This window comes from Durio zibethinus, chromosome 7, assembly GCF_047325235.1.
Source record: "Durio zibethinus cultivar Kanyao isolate XHJ-2024 chromosome 7, ASM4732523v1, whole genome shotgun sequence".
Taxonomy (NCBI): Eukaryota; Viridiplantae; Streptophyta; class Magnoliopsida; order Malvales; family Malvaceae; genus Durio; species Durio zibethinus.
In genome coordinates, this window is record NC_143168.1 from 9117642 (window position 1) to 9124055 (window position 6414).

The 6414-nt window shown below is 44.8% G+C and overlaps 1 pseudogene; it reads right to left on the reverse strand.

Moving 5' to 3' along the window:
* Positions 1 to 955: 955 nt before the first annotated feature.
* On the reverse strand, positions 956 to 6016 carry LOC111300388 (uncharacterized; annotated as a pseudogene).
* Between the last annotated feature and the right edge of the window lie 398 nt (positions 6017 to 6414).

Below are 6414 nucleotides of genomic sequence, written 5' to 3' on the forward strand. Positions count from 1 at the left end.
AAACGAAGAAGAGTTACATACTTTTTTTTTTGTTTCTTTTCCCACCTCAGGGAAACCTTGTATGATCAAAGATCCATTGGAATTAATTGTTGAAACTTGGAACTGATTCTGTGATTCAGTTTTCAATGAAGGAAAAGTTTCATTGCGAAATATTAATTTTTTTCATGGTGCATGCATCAATTACTCCGTAATTTTTATATTGTGCTGAGCCTTCATGAATCATGATTAATGCTCTTAAACAACAGCTTTTTCTCGAGAGTTGCATCAAGTCATGACACAAATATCGATGCTTTCTCTAAGTATGTCTTAATGGCTGAGCCAGAATCTAGTTAGCTTACTACTTTATTCCTGCTTGCGTTGCATCACAAGAAAAACGAAACTAGGTTGCTCCTGATAATATCTACTTTCCCTCAAAACTAAAACTAAATTGAAAAGAAGGGTTAGCTGAAGGATTGAAGCAAATCTAACACCAAAAACTAGTTGGCAAAATGCAAAAAAAATTATTTTTTTCCCTAAAAATCAAATAAATAGGCAAGCTGATCCATAGTTAAACAATTTCCTGTCTAAAATAAAATGGAAAACTGATGAATATTTGAAACCAAAAGGGTTAAAGGTGGTCATTTTCACTTTGCACAAAATAGATACTTCTACTCATCAGTAGTATATATATCCTGACTCACTGTAGTATATATATCCTGACTCATTTCTATCAGACTATTAGTTACCATAATAGGAGCATCTCCAGATACGAATTGTTTTTTGTTTAAAAAAAATGCTGGTGAAGTGGATAATTAGCAACAAAACAATAATATGACTACTTGTCATTGATTCATTGACCAAAACCAAACAGAAAAACAAAAGTAATTACATCATTTTAACCACTGCAGTACAGTGCCAACAAACACCCAAAAATTCCTATTAACGAGTCAGTATTAACTTGTTTCTGTAAGATCTATCAGTATTTTTCCTTGCTCTTTGATGATAAACAATCAAAACAAAACCACAAAAACCCCCAAAATAGAAACAAAACATGAAAAGAAGATGATAACAGACCAGAATAAGAACCACCAATGAAGAGGACAGGATTAGGAATGTCCGGCTTGCTGCATTTCTTCAATTCTCCAAAGCTACCATGAATGCTTTTACCATGGCTCAATTTCTCATCAACACACAGTTCTGGATTACCTTTTAACCTTAACTTTTCACCAACCTTAGCAGTAAATTTAGCAGAGAAAGGAACTCTTCCACTTAGATTGTTGTTTTCCAAATTGATTTCACTTACAAATTCCAAGAACCCAAACTCCTCAGGCACTTTCCCTTCAAGATTGTTATTATCGAGTACTAAATAACACAAGTTTGTCAAATACACCCCCATGGAAGCTGGAATTCCCCCAACCAATCCCATACCAGAAAATCCTATCCCCAGAATACCCCCTAGCTTTTCCCATATTTCTGGTATCTCCCCTCATAGTAAATTTCCACTCAAATACACCTCCTTCAATCTGGGCATTTCAGCAAAAAACAAAGGAATCCCAAAGTTACCGAAACGGCTAAAACTCAAATCCAAGAACTCCAAACCCTGTAAGTTACTCAAGCTCTTTGGGATTTTACCAAAAAACCCATTTGAACTCAAGTCTAGCTTCAAAAGCTGAGTGAGATTACCAACTGAACAAGGGACATTTCCATCAACATCGTTTCCACTTAAGTCCAGAACTTTCAGTTTCTTCAACTTAGAAAAATTAAAGGAAACCTGTCCACTAAGCTTGTTTCTTGATAGTGTAATCTCTTCAACGTTAACCAAATCACCAATCCCATCTGGGATACTCCTATAAATTCCATTTCCAGTCAAAACCAGCCTCTTCAAACTTGTGAAATTTTGAATGATGCCACTGAGAGGACCAACAAAAGCTGGGTTGTGTAGACCCACTGGGATGCCACTGAAATCTCGCCTCTTTTGGTCTGCCCACTTCTTCGACCTCTTAGCCGCCTTGTGTAGACAAACTCTGACCAAGTCAGTTTGCTCCTGCCATGCCTTGGCAAACTTGTATGCTGCTGGATTTGGCCTTGTATAACCTGCAGTAATCGAACCGGGTGTTAGTGGTTGTTGCCCTGTCACAACTTCAAATGGGCTTTGGTTTGTTGCCTCGCTCCTTTGCAAGTTATAGGAAAACTGTGCAATATCTAATAGCTTTGGCCAGTCCCTTTCTGTGGCACTCACATAGTGCCTGAGGTAGACCTCCAATAGTCCATTCACTCATTCTGTCTGTCCATCGGTCTGCGGATGCATGATGGTGGAAAAGTTCAAGTCTGACCCCAACAGCTTGAACAACTCAGTCCAGAACCTACCCATGAAACACCCATCCCGATCACTAACAATGGTCCTCGGCACTCCCCAGTACATAACCATGTTCTTCAGGAACAATCGTGCTACCTCCTCGGCTGGGCACTCCTTGATTGCTGGAATGAAAATTCCATACATGGAAAACTTGTCCACCACTACCATGATGCTTCCAAACCCTTCTGCTTTGGGTAGACTGACTATAAAGTCCAGAGAAACACTCTCCCATGGTCACTCTGGCACTGGCAATGGCTCCAAGAGACCATCTGGTTTCTTGAGCTCCACTTTGTCCTGTTGGCACACAAGATAAGTCTTTCGATAGGCCTCCACATCGTCCCTTATGTGCAGCCAGTAGTATCAGTCCTCGATCAGCACCAAGGTACGACTCACTCCGGGGTGTCCAGCCCACCTTGCATGAAGGCATTCTTGCAAAACTTCCTTGCGGAGCTTCCCGTGCTGCGGCACAAACAGTCTATTGCCTCTAGTGTACAATAAGCCATCTTGCAACCAAAATTGCCTAGTCTTACCTTACTGGGTGCACTCCATCAAAGCTTTGGCTGTAGGATCATGCACAAGTCCCTCCTTGATGTGTGGCACCAGTGACCCCTCTGGTTGGCTAATGGCAGCAAGGTTAGCCTTTCTGCTCAAGGCGTCTGCCACTAGGTTCGCTTGTCCTGGCTTGTACTCCATCTGGAAATCAAATTCTACAAGAAAATCTTGCCATCTCACTAGCTTGGGTGACAGCTTCTTTTGTATCTAGAAGTAGCTGGTCGCCACATTGTTCGTCCTCACCACGAACCTTGACCCCAACAGGTAATGGCGCTAAGTGCACAAGTAGTGCACCACTGCAGTCATCTCCTTCTCTTGGACTGTGTACCTACATTCAGTCTCGTTCAGCTTCCTGCTCTCGAACGCGACTGGACGTCCCTCCTGTATCAACACACCCCTTATGGCAAAGTCTGATGCATCCGTATGTACCTCATACGGCTTGGCATGGTCTGGCAAGGCCAAGACTGGCTCCTCAGTCACAGCCCACTTCAACCTGTCAAAGGCTTCCTGGCACCCTACGCTCCACTCTCATGCTCTCCCTTTCTTGAGCAAGTCGATCAATGGCGTGGCTATCTCTGAGTGACCTTTGATGAAGTGCTTGTAGTAGTTAACCAGCCTAAGAAACGATCTCAACTCAGTGACCTTGGCTGGCGGTTGCCACTCCAGGATGGCGTGTATCTTGCCTTCATCCATGCGTATCCTGCCACCTCCCACTATGTGGCCAAGGAACGGGATCTCCTGCTGGGCGAATGAGCACTTCTCCCTCTTGACAAACAGCTTATGCACCCATAACACCTCGAACACCTGTCTCAAGTGGTCTACATGCTCTCCTAAAGTCTAGCTATAGATCACAATGTCATCTAAATAAACCACAACAACCAATCAAGGAATGACTAAAGTACCTTGTTCATAAGGGTACAGAATGTTGCTGGGGCATTAATGAGTCTGAAAGGCATCACCAAGAACTCATACGAACCATACCGAGTGACACATGCTATCTTTGGCTCATCTCCCTCCACGATCTTGACTTGATAGTAGCCTGACCTCAAATCCAGCTTGGTGAACCACCTTGTGCTCCCAAGTTGATCGAACAAGTCCACAATGAGTGGGATGGGATACTTTTCTTGATGGTCCGCTTGTTCAAGGCCCAGTAGTCTATGCACAGTCGCAATGACCCATCATGCTTGTGCTGGAATAGAACCAGTGCACCATAGGGTGCCTTCGATGGCCCGATGAAGCCAGCATCAACTAACTCCTTGAGCTACTTCCTTAACTCCTCCAACTCTGGTGGAGACATTTGGTAAGGGACTCTGGCTGGTGGCTTGGCCTCGGACACCAGCTCGATCTTCTGGTCCACCTCTCTCTTAGGTGGTAGCTTGTTAAGTAGCTTTACGGGCATCACATCATTAAAGGTCTTCAGCACCTTTAGCACCTCTAAGGGTGACTTAATCTCCTTCTCCCTTGGCTCATCATATTTCAAGGCTGCCAAGAAGGTGTCTTCTTGTCTGCTTATCACCTTGGCAAATTGGATGGCTGACACTACCCGTGACCCAACTCCAGACCCTCTCTTCAATGGCACTAGGCATTGGCACCGTGCATCCAAGATGCAAACACAATCGGCAAAAGGCACAAGGAGGGCGTTAATCCGAACAAGGAAATCCAACCCAATCACAAACTCATAGTCGTCAAGGGGTATTACCTCAATGGTCTCCTTGCCTTTCCAGCTGCAACTCCACTCCCCGTGCTACTCCAATGGCTAGAACCTCTTTGGAGTTCACCGTTTTAATGGTACCAGTCCCTTTCTGCACCTTTAGTCTGAGCTTTCGAGCTCCATCACCTGAAATAAAAAGATGTGAGGCACCTGTGTCCACTAGTGCGCTCACCTTCTGACCCGTAACCATCAGATCCACAAACATCAAGCCCTTTGGCTTGTAGCTCCCCTTACTTTAGATAGCATTGAGTACCATGACCCAAGCTTTGCTGCCCCTGACTTTGGCTCTTCATCACACTCCTTGTCTACATCAGCCAGCTTGCCCTTCTGCGAGCAATTGCATGCTATGTGGCTCTTTCCACATAGGTAGCATGCTAGTGGCTTTCGGTCCCTCTTTGCTTTCCACTTGCCTGCTGGTGGCTTCCTCTCACCATCCTTGGTTGAACGATCTCAGTCCCCATCCTTGGACTCCCGATCACGATCTTTCCCCTTGGACTGCTTCTTTCGGTCCCTATCATACCTACCCTTACCCTTGGGTTTGGAAGACTCGAACTTGTTTAGAGGCTTGAACTCTATCAAGGCCTCGACAGTAGTCATGGCTTTAGCCAAGTCATGAACTCTCCTCCTTTGTAGCTCATGCTTCACCCACGGCTTCAACCCATCCATGAAAGTAAATAAGGCATCCTTCTTACCTAGATCCGAGATCTATAGCATCAGTTTAGAGAATTTTTGGACATACTCCCTTATGTTCCCTTGCTGGCTCAGCCTGCGTAACTTTGCCCATGCCTCATCATCGACATACTCCGGGTAAAATTATTCTTTGAACTCTTTTTGGAACTCTGCCCAGGTTCCAATCTTGGTGCTCCCACGCCTGACATCATCACACCTGCGCCTCCACCACAATAAGGCTACATCAGTGAGATACATAGCAGCGGTGCTTACCTTTATCATCTCGTCTTGCATGTCCATGGCCTGGAAGTACTACTCCATACCCTAAAGGAAGTTGTCTACTTCTTTAGCCGCTCTAGTCCCCTTGAACTCCTTAGGCTTGGGGACATCCAATCTGAACTTGGACACTCCAGCAAACATGCCATTCCCAATGGCAGTCTTACAAGCAACGAGCTCACCGGTAAGCTCTTCCATCCGATGGTGCATGGCCTCCATGCCATCGCGCAAGGTCAGCACTTCAGCCTCCAAGGCCTTATTCTTCTGGGTGATCACGTCCATGTCTTTGTTCAGAGCAGCTTCCAGCTCACTTTGGATCTCTTCCCTCATGGAGTCTAGCCATGCAATATGAGTCTCTACCTCCTCAAGCTTCTCCCCCATGTCGCCCATGGTCACCTCCACCTTGGCCAGCCTACCGTCCATGGTAGACCAGATATCTTTAGAACCAACTTTCTTGCCTCTTCCACTCCCATACTCTTGGGCCTCTGGTTGTTGGCTAGCAATGTCGCTTTGGGATGCCATCACCTTAATCACGATCTAACCTACACAACATAAACACGTAGAATCAAACTTGCTCTGATACCAACTGTCACGGGCTCTAACTTTAGACTCAGAATCCATGCGGCCTTAGGCTTGGAATCTCCTCTTTTGTGCCTAAGTCAACCTAAAACACAAGCGTGCGGGCACTAGAACAATGGGAAGGGTTGATTATGCAAGTTAAAGAGAAATAGGATGAACAAGATAGAATTCTGGAAATGCTCTTGTATTCACTGAAATAGAAGTGTTTGATGGTGTACAAATGAGGGTGGAGCAGCCCTCTATTAATAGTTGAGGCTCCAGCTACAACTTAATGGCAATATCCCTAGAATAA